At 35.8% G+C, this 14,344-nt stretch overlaps 1 protein-coding gene across 2 annotated transcripts in view; it reads right to left on the reverse strand.

Annotated features, from left to right (window-relative positions):
• The window catches only part of mef2ca (myocyte enhancer factor 2ca), a 64,497-nt gene extending 51,876 nt beyond the window's left edge, over window positions 1–12,621 (reverse strand). Inside the window, exons 1-2 of one of the 2 annotated variants that reach the window (XM_052115950.1) lie at window positions 12,411–12,621; window positions 5,867–5,980 (exon numbers count right to left, since the gene is read on the reverse strand). The gene's annotated coding sequence lies outside the window, so the exon portion shown is untranslated. Of the gene's footprint in view, window positions 1–4,520; window positions 4,834–5,866; window positions 5,981–12,410 lie in introns of those variants that run through there. The other variant, XM_052115951.1, reaches the window with a different exon arrangement.
• Window positions 12,622–14,344: the final 1,723 nt, after the last annotated feature.

The raw sequence follows: 14,344 nt of genomic DNA on the forward strand, positions 1-14,344 counted from the left end.
AGCTAAAGCACTAAACTGTTAAGCAGAAGGTTGTCGGTTCAATCCCCACAGCCACCACCATTGTGTCCTTGAGTAAGGCACTTAACTCCAGGTTGCTCCGGGGGGATTGTCCCTGTAATAAGGGCTCTGTAAGTCGCTTTGGATAAAAGCATCTGCCAAATGCATAAATGTAAAATGTAAATCATAATAAATACAAAAAAACATGATTTGTACTCCCATCACAACAAGTCGTAATAATACTACTAGATGGCGAAATCGTAAGAAATACAAAAAACATATGACTTGTACTCCCATCACGACAAGTTGTAATAATACTACTAGATGGCGAAATCGTAAGAAATATGAAAACATATGACTTGTGCTCCCATCATGACAAGTCGTAATAATAGTACTAGATGGCGAAATCAAAAGAAATACAAAAACATATGACTTGTACTCCCACCACGACAAGTTGTAATAATTAGGGGTGGGTAAAAATATTGTTTTCAGATTAATCGTGATCATCAAATTCACGCTATGTGACTAGTGAAAGTGAATACATTCACCAGTAATTGTGTAGTTTAGTTGTGACGTGTTCAGCAGCGAGATCCTTTAACAGCGTGTTGAGAGTAAAAGTTGTTCTGTGTAATGTGTGTTCAAGGATGAGATCCACACAACCCATTTATCATTGAATAATTCTGTCTCTTTTAATACCCTTTCTGTTCTTTATAGTCAGTTGTTTTTCAAAAACAACATAAAAAAGGGACATTATAACTGAAATAAACCCATATGAATATATATTGAATCAAAATTTTATCGAATCGAGAGCTTGTGAATCGGAATAGAATGAAATCAGGAAATCTGTATTAATATCCAGCCCTAATAATAATGGTATGAAATGGCAAAATTGCCAGAAATATAAACATTTTATGACTTTTACTAAAATCATGACAAGTCGTAATAATAGTACGAGATTGCAAAATAGTAAGAAATACAAAAATGTACGACTTTAATCCCATAGACAAAAATAAATGAATTAACAATTTTATTGTGATTTTTTTCTAAGTTTAACCCCTAAACCTAACCATCAAGTCTAACCCCTGACCCAAATCATAAATCTAACCATGATTTTATTGTAACTTTCTATTAAATAAAGTGTTGGATAGGAGGCTAGCTAAAATTTGAAGGGAATAAAATGTGTACGATTTACGATTTCGCCATCTCGTATGAATTATGAGTTGTCATGAGACTATCTTGGAACATCATCCAGGACTGTAACAGTCTGTTTTATAAAAGACACATTAAGTATTGCCACAACTTCTGCTGTTCTTGTGTGGCCACAAACAACTGTCCTTGTGAAAGACCTCAGGAGGTCAAAAATGTCCATTTGTCCTTTAAAGGACACCTGGCTTGGAAATTTAGCTGTAGACAGTGTTTGAAAACTGTCAGCTGAAGACTCAAGTGTAGCAAACTCTTCATTTCACACAGATATAATCTATATAGAATCTGCACGAATAAGATGGACAGACAGAACCAAGGTCCAAAAAGTGCAGACTATCCCGTTGATGGGAATAACTGGACAGGATTCCAGTGTGTTACAGTGGATGCGGTATCTGTTCCCTTAGAGTTGAGAAGTCAGATCTTAAATACTTAAACCGACCTCACGCTAAACTATGAACACATGATCCGCTAAAAATATCCCCTAATGCACGCGTCGGGCAGGAGGGGGTTCTCTGATTAACGCTATATACGGTCTGCCCTACAAAGAGTTCTCTGTGAGAAAGCTCCACACTGGAGGATGTAATGCAGTGAATTGAGCATTTTACACCAGTGACAAAGATAGATTACATGTCGGGGTGAAATATCAGAGTTTTTTTTTTTCTTGTTTTATGGAAAGGAGGGTTGTGCCAAAGAAACTGCTTTGAGAGCCAGATCAGCAAAGCCACAGACCAGGAGACCTCAGGTTTCACTTATTTATCTAGGGTTATAAATTAGGTTGAATATGCATAGCGCAAACACTAACGAACTCATACACAGTTTTTACTTCATTTTAAGCATTTTCAAGTAGAAAATGCATGAGAACTCATACTGTATATGAGAAAGTTGGCATGACATGTGGCGTAAAAAGCTATAAACTATACTGCTTATAACTTGAAGCCATGTCTACACCAAAACGTTTGCGTTTAAAAATGCTGCTACGTTTACGGCTCTCGTCTACATTTGAATGGTGTTGTCCTCCACTGAAAATGAAGCATTTTGAAAACGCTCCCCATTACCGCGTACTTTGGAAAGCGATACCACAATAATACTGAAAATGTATTAAATGAAAACTGATTGGTGTAGATGCGGCCTAAAACCCATTATAAACAGCATTTTGCCAACTTATGACATTTTATGAGAGACTACATGGAATATTTGTACTTTATTCACTAAAAAATTCATTTGTCACACTGCAGGGCCATTTAAAATGAACTATGATCTCAAATCATTGTTAATTACCAAAAAGTACTTGTGCGTCAATTACCCATATATGACATGCTCCATCATGTTTTATGAACTAAAGCACAAAGGACAGTCTCGACCACTGGTGAGATATAAGCCTTTAAATGTTGGCGGCTGTGGCTCAGGTGTTAGAGCGAGTTGGCTGTTAATCGCAGCGTTGGCGGTTTGATTCCCGACCCACACAACTCCACATGCCAAAGTGTCCTTGGGCAAGACACGGAACCCCAAGTTGCTCTCAATGACTGGCTAGCGCCTTGCATGGCAGCTCTGCCGCCATTGGTGTATGAGTGTGAATGTGTGTGTGCGTGTGTGTGAATGGGTGAATGGGACACAGTGTAATGCGCTTTGGTAACCTCTAATGTTAAAAAAGGCGCTATACAAGTGCAGACCATTTAATCATTTAAATGCTTTACTTCTTACTTCAGCTCATAAAACTCAAACTGTTGGAGAAAGTGATTTAAGATGATGGAACAGGTCACATATGTGAAAGATAAATTAGTTTTTATGTATATGGGTGACACAAATGGTAAATATCAGTTTATACATTTGTCACAAAAATGTTTAAAAGGTTTGCTTTAGCTCACATAAGAACACCCGTCTTGCAGACATTGACACTGATAATCTTAAATGTCTTCGTTCAGAAGGTATAATCAGCACAGCTGTCTTTTTTGAGAATGATGACGATGACATACTTATGTGGTTTCACAACATTTCACTCAGTGGCTAATGAAGAAAACCAAAGAAAGTGTCATGGAGGTCCAACCAGCACCCAGACCACCCAACAGGATAACCTACACACTCATATACTGACTGCAGTCATCATATATGCTAGTAATAGCTGTTAATACCACAATCACACCTATATCATGTCCGGTCCTTGTTCAAACCGCAAGGACTTTTTAATATAATAAACTGTCAAAGTTCCAGAGAGCAAGATGCTAAAAATCAGTAAGCCTTTATTAACATTTAATTGACTCGTTTTTGGATGCTTAGTATAATGCTTTATTTCAACATGACCAAGTGAGATAAGCTTAATGTAAGCTTTAACTTGAAGTCACCATGAAGTGACTTCCTGCATGGCTTGAGTGAATGAAAACACATTTATTGCTATTAATTGTCATCATTTGTTGCTAACAAATGCAATCAAACATCAAGTTTACTGTTTCCTGATGGCAATAAACAGTGTCTGCCATATTTTGAGAGACACACTGTAGAGTGCATGAGCACGACACATGTTTTCTGATTCAGTGTATTCTGCTGTGTTGTGTTATGACAAGCACTTCACCCCGACTTTGACTTGCTTAATTCTATTCTAAGTGCCCTAATATCTCTCCTATCTGAGCAGGATTTTCCATACTACAACCCTTCACACACACAAAAAAAGGACATTATGAATGTTTTTAAGAATTAGTAGGTGCACTAGTCTTTCCCAGCGGATCACAATTTGCCCTTTGGTCATTTTTGTAATAGCACCACCAGTGGAGAGCAGTTCTCCCTTCTAAATTATTTCCTGTATCCTCATGGTTCAAAAACTGTTGCTGTGTCGCCCTGGAAACCCCATCCTGGATACTTAGTTTCATAAACAGTGCTATATAAAATAACTTGTTAACAACTTTCCAATTACCACAGCAGGGTATACTGTAAATAGGAATGTAATTCACATAAGTGCACCAGTTTGAAATAGTTTATCTTAGTTTTTAGCCTGAATCACTCTAGTCTGACAAAATTTCAGCAATTTCAAACTACCAAACATGTTAAAATATTGTGCATACCATGCATCTAATAATACAAATATTTAGAAACACAAACCCACAAATGATTGTTAAAAGCCTTTCAGCAATATTCAAAACTTAAATTTTTAAATCACTTTTTTATATATAAATCACAATTTTAAATAGTCTATTCTATTCAATGCAAATTTCCTTGAAAAGAATAAATAAATAAATGCATGTAATTGTGACAGGTATATTCTATTCTATTCAGCTCAACAATGCAAACATAATTAAAAAGAATAAAACAGTTGTGAAATGTCTGCTTACGTTGTTATGCATGAGTGTATCACTTCCAGAGAGTAAGCATGCATTGATGTTAATAGTCAGAGTTTGATGCACGCAGGTCCTGAACTCCTCACGCGCACTCCAAATCCAGAACCTTGTCAAAGCGCCTCATGTGCGCGTCAATACAAGAATGATCGCTAGAACTTTCATTGGTTTTGACACATGGAGCGAAAGTGAAAGCCTCTTAAATAAAATTGGAAATACACAAGCAAGATGCGAAGAGATCTCTTGGATAGACCGGCGCTGTTTGAAGAGCTCCTCTAGTTCAGTGTAGCGATCCACACAGACAGTCTGATCGTCATTGAGGGCTGAGAATGAGTCTCACACTCTCTCACTGCCTCTCTCACTAAAGGGGCGGATCTAACGAGTACAGTACGCGCACACCCTCGCCTACACTGCAAGCGCGCGAGGCGACGCTTCCAATTAGAACGCTCACCAAAGCGTTCTCGTCGCGTCGCGTCGGGAGTTATACACACCTGAGAGCTCAAGGGCCTGGAATTATTCTAGACATAACTTTGTATCAGTGTTGATTTTGTCCAGTGTTTTGGAGTGGAACTATTTGATATTACATATTTAAATGACAATGGCTGTTTTGTTTACTACCTTTTCTGCTTGTATTAAAAAGGTAATGAAAAAATAAAATAAAACTACTCTCATGCTACTTAATTAACTAGATTAAATAAATAATAATAATAATATTTAATTACTTTATATTTAAGTAATGATTATCACTTATACGCAATTATATTATTGATGAATAATATAAATTATTATCATAGTCAACATTATAATTATAGGAAATTTGAAAATGAAATATTTATAAATTAATCTAAACATTTTTGTTAATTTAAATGTGTTAAAATGTAAATGTCATTTTATAATGGGAAATATTATTATATAAATTGTAGAATAATTACATAAAACAATAAATAAAATAAATAATACATTTTTAAAAAGTTATAATCATTATTTATTAAAGTAAATGTGTTAAAATTGAAACAGCATTTTATCATTTCAATTATTATATAAATTGTATAATAATATAGAAAATACTACTACATTTTAAAAAGTTACAATCATACATTATTTACTTAATTTCTTTTACAAATTAATTAGCATTAATTATATAACTACAAAAAACAAGAGATACAATAATCAAGCTTTTTACAAATGAAACAATCACCATTTATTAAATTATTTTTCTATTATATTTTTATATTTAATAATATGTTTTGTTAAACTCATATCTAAAACAATTAAGAATGAATAAAAAATATATAATTCCCATTTATTAAGTTTGTAAACATTTGTTTCATTGTAATTCTTACCAATCACTTGCTCATAACCTTCTTTATCAACACTGTCTTCTCCCTGTGAATCTTCTGTGCTTTTGTGTCTCCATCAAATGGGTTTTTGAGGCTTTCAGGCCCTTCTTATGGCACCTAGAAAATTAAATAATCAAATTGTCAAATTAATTCATTGACAGTCTGGTGGAAAATCAATTATCATAAAAAAGGCACTTCATATCTTTTCAGTGAAGTTTAGAGACTGAAGAGAGACTTTCTGTTTTGTGACTCATTACAGCACACTAGTGGCGGGTTTGGGTATTGCAGTTCACAGCAAACTTGACATATGCCCTTTCAATAACTTTAACCGCCTGATCAGGGGACTTGTGTATTTGTTCATTTAAGTGAGACTGAGTCTGTTAAGTTTTTTTTTTTAATGTTCATCTGGATAATTGAGCATTATATATATATATATATATATATATATATATATATATATATATATATATGAGAGAGAGAGAGAGAGAGAGAGAGAGAGAGAGAGAGATAGAGATCACAGAAACAGTGTTTAGCAGTTCTGTCCAAAGAAAACTGTGTGTTTTAATAGACACAGAACACTGACAACTCTTTACCTCTCCAACCATTTCCCTGGCAGAGCTCTGATGCTGACACTCACAAAGGAACATGGACGCTCTCTGGGGGCATGTTTTTCATTTAAGGTTTTTCCCTAGCACTGCCAAGTGCGGGTAAGGGTAAAACCTCAATGTCAACTTAAGGAACACATCGAGTAAGTTTAATCTTACTGGGTTTTTAAAGTGCCTGTGTAGTATTTGTGGTGATAAGTGGGATTTGCTATTGTGTTTCTGTATTCTAAGACCAAAAGCATTTCAGAGACATTCACTAATGTGAAAATGAAACCATTTGCATAAAATGGTATTCAAAACACATTTTACCTACTGTCACAAAATTCATGAAGGAGAGAGAGATAGAGAGAGAGAGAGAGAGAGAGAGAGAGAGAGAGAGAGAGAGAGAGAGAGAGAGAGTCCCCATCTAAAGATAAAATAAACATTCTGTCTTCAAGCACAGCTTTCCTTGAGAAACCAAGTTCTCTTTTAAAGCAAATAACAGGTTTAGCTCTGTACTTGAACCTTTTTAGACAGTGTGAATAGTTTGATGGTATCTTTCTTTGTTAATTGATTAATCTTTCATTATTGAGTCTTTTTACAAAGATTATTTTAAAAAAAAATTTCTACAAAGATAAATTCATTTTGTTTGGACATTTTTTATCCCAAATAAACAGGACAAATTATGTCTTCATTTAGATTACGACATGCAAAATCATTGGTGTTTGTTGTAAGAGATGTCAAACCTGGCATGTCTTAGCATAGCAAGTTTGATGGCACAAATTAGTTTTGAGAGCTATGGCCTGAGTGGAAGATTATCAGTGAATGTCTGTTTATTCTTTACACAAAGCTATCGTATGGCTTCAGAATACTTTAAATATCATGCAGAATCATACAGGTTCAGAACATCTATATATGTATATTTAAACATTGGCTGCCAAAAGTTTGGAATAATGTACAGATTTGCAGTTTAGGAAGGAAATTGGTACTTTACTTCACCAAAGTGGAAGTGGCATTTAACTGATCACAAAGTATAGTCAGGATATTACTGATGTAAAAAAACATCAGAAGTAATTTTTGATCAAATCTAGAGACCCCATTTCCAGCAGCTATCACTGCAACACCTTATCCTTGAGTACTCATACTGAATTGCTAATTTTGTACTATAAAATCACTTTGCATTATATACAATTCATCATTATATATAATGAATTGGTTCATTAAATGAAGCTTAACATTGTCTTTGTGTTTGTTTTTGAGTTGCCACTGTATGCAATAGACTGGCATGTCTTAAGGTCAATATTAGGCCAAAAATGGCAAAAAAGAAACAGCTTTCTCTAGAAACTCATCAGTCAATTATTGTTGTGAGGAATGAAGGTTATACAATGCTTGAAATTGCCAAAAAACTGAAGATTTCATTCAAAGGTGTACACTACAGTCTTCAAAGGCAAAGGACAACTGTCTCTAACAAGGACAGAAAGAGATGTGGAAGACCAGATGTACAACTAAACAAGAGGATAAGTACATCAGAGTCGGAGTTTGAGAAATAGACGCCTCACATGTTCTCCGCTGACAGCTTCATTGAATTCTACCCGCTCAACACCAGTTTCATGTACAACAGTAAAGAGAAGACTCAGGAGGACTTCTGGGAAGAAGTGCAAAGAAAAAGCCACTTTTGAAACAGAAAAACAAAAAGAAAAGGTTTGAGTGGGCAAAGAAACACAGACATTGGACAACAGATCATTGGAAAAGAGTGTTATGGATCTTAACCCCATTGAGCTTTTGTGGGATCAGCTAGACTGTAAGGTGTGTGAGAAGTGCCCGACAAGACAGTCACATCTATGGCAAGTGCTACAGGAAGTGTGGGGTGAAATGTCACCTGAGTATCTGGACAAACTGACAGCTAGAATGGCAAGGATCTGCAAATCTGTTATTGCTGCACGTGAAGGATTTTTTGATGAGAACACTCTGAAGTAGTTTAAGAAGTTCTAAAAAAAAAAATCAAATTGTAATTGTAATTTTTCACATTATTAATGTCCTGACTATACATTGTGAGCAGTTAAATGCCACTTTGGTGAATAAAAGTAATTTCTTTCCATAAAAGCAAAATCTGTACCAAACAATTTTGGCTGCCAGTGTAAATATATATATATATCAGTATATATTACACTCACATATTTATATATATATATAGTATATTTTAATGCGCCTAAAACTTGCACAGTACTGTAGCAAGTTTTATAAAGCAAAAAAAAAAAGAAACATCCTCTCACATTCAACTGCTTTTATTTTCAGCAAACTTAACATGTGTAAATATTTGTATGAACATAAAAAGATTCAACTGCTAAGACATGTGACTAACAGAAATGGAATAATGTGTCCCCGAACAAAGGGAGTACAGGCCTCAGTGTAACGCTCATTCCTTCGATGATAAACGTGAGTAGAACCCCTAGTGAGACAAAACCTTGTCTCGTCAGTAAAGAGCACTTTTTGCCAGTTCTGTCTGGTCCAGCGATGGTGGGGTTTGTGCCCATAAGTGACGTTGTTGCCGGTGATGTCTGGTAAGGACCTGCCTTACAACAGGCCTACAAGCCCTCAGTCCAGCCTCTTTCAGCCCATTGCGGACAGTCTGAGCACTGATGGAAGGATTGTGCATTCCTCGTGTAACTCGGGTAGTTGTTGTTGCTATCATGTACCTGTCCTGCTGGTGTGATATTCGGATGTACTGATCCTGTGCAGGTGTTGTTACACGTGGTCTGCAACTGCAAGGATGATCAGCTGTACTTCCTGTCTCCCTGCAGCGCTGCCTCACATTGCATACATTGCGATTTATTGCCCTGGCCACATCTGCAGTCCTCATGCCTCCATGCTGCATGCCTAAAGCACTTTCACGCAGATGAGCAGGGACAATGGGCATCTTTCTTTTGGTGTTTCTTTTGGTGAGTCAGTAGAAAGGTCTCTATAGTGTCCTAAGTTTTTACAACTGTGATGTCAATTGTCTACCATCTGTAAGCTGTTAGTGTCTTAACGACCATTCCACTGGTGCATGTTCATTAATTGCTTATGGTTCATTGAACAAGCATGGAATCATTGTTTAAACCTTTTACAATAAAGATCTGTAAAGTTATTTGGATTTTTACAAAATTATCTTTAAAATACTGTCCTGAAAAAGGGACATTTCTTTTTTTGCTGAGTTTATATACAGTATATTTACAGTATAAATAATACACATATTTAAATATATATATAGTATATTTCAATGCACATATAACTTATACAGTACTGTATATATATATATATATATATATTTAATTGTGCTGCAAGATTGGTCATGGTATCTGGACATTAATTAAAAAAAAATATGCTGTTCAGTCAACAGCATTTGTGGCATAATGTTGATTAAAACAACAAATGATCATTTAGACTCGTCCCTCATTTTCTGAAAAAAAAAAAAAAAAAAATTGAGCAAAAGTTGAGGTTACAGTGAGGCACTTACAATGAAAGTTAATGGGGCAATTTTTGGGAGGGTTTAAATGGAGAGCCTAAAAGCCCTTACATATATTATTGTTAACATTTGTGTATTATTTGAGCTGTAAAGTTGTTTAAATCATCATTTGTACACTCATTTACACCGTTACATTGTCATGACATCAAAGTTGTAAAATTGGATATAACCAGAGATTAGTAGAGACGTGTCACTTCTATTAAAATTAATGGGAGAAATTGGAACACTCCACCAACGATCAACGGATGTAAAAAGGAAGTCCTGCCTTACAGTTAAAAGAGCCTTTTAGATACAGACACCACCTGTTAATCAACTCTAGAATGTGCATGAGCATTACCTATACAAGCCATTTTTTTTAGCGTACTATGAGGTAACAAATCACGATATATGATTCCAGTATTGTCAGATTTTACTGCTGATTTTAAATATGTTCTTTGATCATAATCTTGACCAACTGTTTTTTGAAATTTTGATCTTTCTCCATTCAAGTAGATAGGAGCTGCACTGTCATGACTGGAAATAGTTTCCAGAGAATGTTCCAAAGATGGCCGCCAGTGGACATGCTAGAGAGAGACTTTGATATAACTTAACACAGAAAAGGTTAGTAAACGATTTTATCCAACTAAAATCATGTTAACACACATATTGTTTACATCTTGTGGTTATACTTTTGAAACAGTGAGTATTTTATAACTGTTTTCAAAAATTATTTAGCAAATTTATATACAGTATATTATTGTCATTGGCCATCTTGTGCTTTAGAATAGATGTTAGCATCTGCGCTGGCCACTAAAAAACCTATTGTCTGATCTCTACATTTCATTTATCCAATTAGCAACCATGTTTATCCAAAGCAACATATAAATAAAGGAAACGCTCTATCTATGAGAATACAAAATGACTAAACAGCATTTACACTATACCATCGGTATTAAAATATGTTTAAAACAAACTCATGCAGCAAAACCTGAATGACATTAGAGAAACTGAACATGCAAATCTGGCTGCATTGACGTTCAGCTCAGTAAAAGTGGGTCAGTTCGCTTTTCCTCTTTCAACACGTTCAGCTTTTTTGGAGCATCAACCAACAGGACAATCGGAGAGTCGAAATGGTATAAACAGGAGCAAATGCTCACACTTAAAACATAAGGAGAGCATTAACACTGCACCTTGTTTGGAAACCGAAGCTGTAAGGGAAGAATTCTGCTGTGGTTGTGGGCAGGAATCGGTGGTTTTGTGGGCACCTTGAATGCCCTTGATATGCCTTTCATTATCTCAGACACTCTTGATGGATTCCCTACAGCTGTGGCCTCCATAGAGAATGAACTGGAGAACTAAAGCCAATATGAGATAGAAACAAGACTTAAGCCTGGGGAGCTGTGCATACTCATTTAATCCTGATATAATTCACATCAACACATATTTATCTTTTTATTCCAACATTAACACCAAACTAAAAATTACTTGTACAAACTAGAAAAATTCCACTAATGAAAATGCTCCTATTTTGTATTTTTTATTTTTATTTTACTGCAATTTTATTTCCATTACAAATTATATTGTCAGTATAATTGGAGTGAAAAGTTGAATTAAAAATCGTACATAGTTCTTACAGTCATGGAAAACCAATCAGGGAATTTTATAATGGTGATTTCAAGGCTTGGAAAAGTCAAATATATAGTTATGCTTGACTCTAAATAATAAATTGGCTAGGAATTAACCTTCATGAGTACAATCACTATAACATGTTTTCATAAAATCCATATCCAGTATTTATGAAAAATTGTAAGAACATGAATTTCAGAATTTTGTATTATTTCTTAGTACATTTCGCATGGACTCGAGCTGGTATGTACTCCACAAGTTTGCGCAAAACATGATGATCCATGTCACAAATGTTCTTATTTGATTAGTGTCCTACAAATAATGCAGAATCATAACGATGTCTTCTTTAGTTTACATCAAAACTTTTCTTTGTTTAAAATGTTCTTCTTTTTTGGCTTACTTCCAGGATTAAATTAGATTTTGAATCCCAGTTTTTCAATGTGGACTTTTGATCCCCACTATAGTTGTGCAATAAAGTCCCCGACCTATCCAACAAAGACGGTCAATGTCGACGTGTCAAAGTTGGTCACAGAGTTCTTTTTGTCATAAAAGGTGGCGTAAACAAGCTTGACACAATATAAGCCGCCGGTGACCTGCTCTCCACGTTCATCTCAGAGACAAATATATCTATTTACGAAGCCAAACCACGTCTCGAAAAAAAGCCCACCTATCTAAATTTGTATCTTTCTATTTCTATTCCCAGGTCCGCATTCCCCAAATAAGACGTGTTGAAACACCGTGCCACAATAGCTCACACTCTTTATTGACTTATGTGCGCCACAGACAAGCCAATTATTTTTGCCAACGTCCAGCAATCGTTTATTGAATTTGGACCGACACTTTGGGCACTTACCAGTCCAGTTAACTTTCTTCTCCAGGAAGTCTACCCTCCAGCACCTGCTGTGGGCCAGTCTTTGTAAAAAATTTAAATAAAATGCGAAAAAAGACAGTAAATGAGTCAAAATGAAGGTAAAGAAATAAAGCCAGACCAGCTGGCTTTGAAGAGAAACCCAAAATTGGGTTGCGTATAGTTCAGAACCCGATCCACAGTGAAGGGGAGATGGCATCCTATCCCCAACCACACCCAAGAAGGACACAAACACACACACACACAGACACACACAGACATGTCAGTATGACCTGCACTGTATGCGTGATCATTCAGTGCATGTGTCTGGCAGGGCCCCTTTCACCTGTTCCCATCATTCGGGTGTATATTTAGATTAAAGTATCACTGACATGCAGGCCTCTGTTGGCCTTGGCACAAGTGTATAGGTTTATTTCATGTTTCAAGTTTCATGCAGATTAATATAATGTAGATCATTTTATTTGTTGTTCGACTGGACAAGAGCATGGCGTTTTGAGGGAAAGTGACATGGTGATCTTAGGCACAAAATATATAGTACTTGAATTTACTTGATTCCTTTTAAACTTCATAATAAAAAATATTGTGAATTTTACAGCAGGGTCCAAAAGTTGAAAGGAGGCCACATTGAAAACCTTGGATTTAAAGTTCCTTTTAAAATTGTTCTGGACATTCAATTGAACTCAGTAGTGATGCAGATAAAACAATTCCTAAAGAAAATATTTTTTAAAATGAGAAAAATGAAAAAATAGAAAAATGTTCACATGTGTCTGGACCCTAATGTACCTCAACCATTGGTTTGAGTGTTTTGCATGCTGTCATAAAGGCATAGTTTGCATTGACATGCATCCCAGCAGAATGTATCTATTGCAATAGGATATGTTGGGAAAGAGGACACTAGCAGTCACATGACTGTTATGGAACATATCACTGGTCACCACCATGTGGTAATGGGAGGGTCCTGCTGGTCTGTCCTGGTATGCCTGATGACCGATCCTGAGACACACAGCACCTCAAGCTGAAACCAAAGATAAACATTTGCCCACGCAGAAGCCGTTTAACCATGGATGAGCGAAAACATATAACCTGCCATGAAACTTTTGGGAAATGACACTTGTTACGACCGTGCCATAAAAATTTACCAGTTTACATTGTTTTACTGGAATTGTCTAACTTGAAGACGCAATACCTGCATGTTGTGCACTGACTCACTGTTGACTTCTGAAAATGTAGCATCTTGTGTTTGATCCTCATGCCAATCTTTCAATATTCACTACTCATCCGTCACTGCATCCCAGTGACGGATGCTGGAAATAATGTCAAACCATTTTCTGGGTTAAATGTCTGTAGAGAAGTGCCAAAAGCAGAGTACATTTTGAATGAAATTGCAACCTCTAAATCACGTTTACCATTGATTATCTGAATGTGATTACATGCTGGTTCCCATGGGATCAGATCCTGTCTCTTTGATGTTTGTTTGCGCAAATCTCTATCAGTTGTCCACAGTAAAGGTGATGCTGCTTTTCACTTTTCGAAACAACATGGCAAATTTGTGTGTAATCATGTTGGAAACTGTTTTCTGATCAGTAAGAAAAAACATAGCACACTAAGTCAGAACATTCTGAATGTCTTTGCCAAGTTTGGTGGATGTAGTTTGAAAGCTTTTGGGAGGAGTTACAACTGATCATTTTGGTCTTTGTTTAGGGATTTTGAAAAAAAAATGTTTTTCGGTCTGATTACCATACACAGCTACTTTGGAAAGGATAAATATGTTTTTGGCCTCTTTATGGCATAGGTATGGCATAGTTATGGCATGTACAGTACAAGCAGGGGCTAATTGGCCCATGCTAACCATCAAATCCATGATAAACACTTGGTGTATACTGTACAGCTACATTGCCATACAATTCAAACAAACTGTA

Source organism: Xyrauchen texanus, chromosome 43, assembly GCF_025860055.1.
Source record: "Xyrauchen texanus isolate HMW12.3.18 chromosome 43, RBS_HiC_50CHRs, whole genome shotgun sequence".
NCBI lineage: Eukaryota > Metazoa > Chordata > Actinopteri > Cypriniformes > Catostomidae > Xyrauchen > Xyrauchen texanus.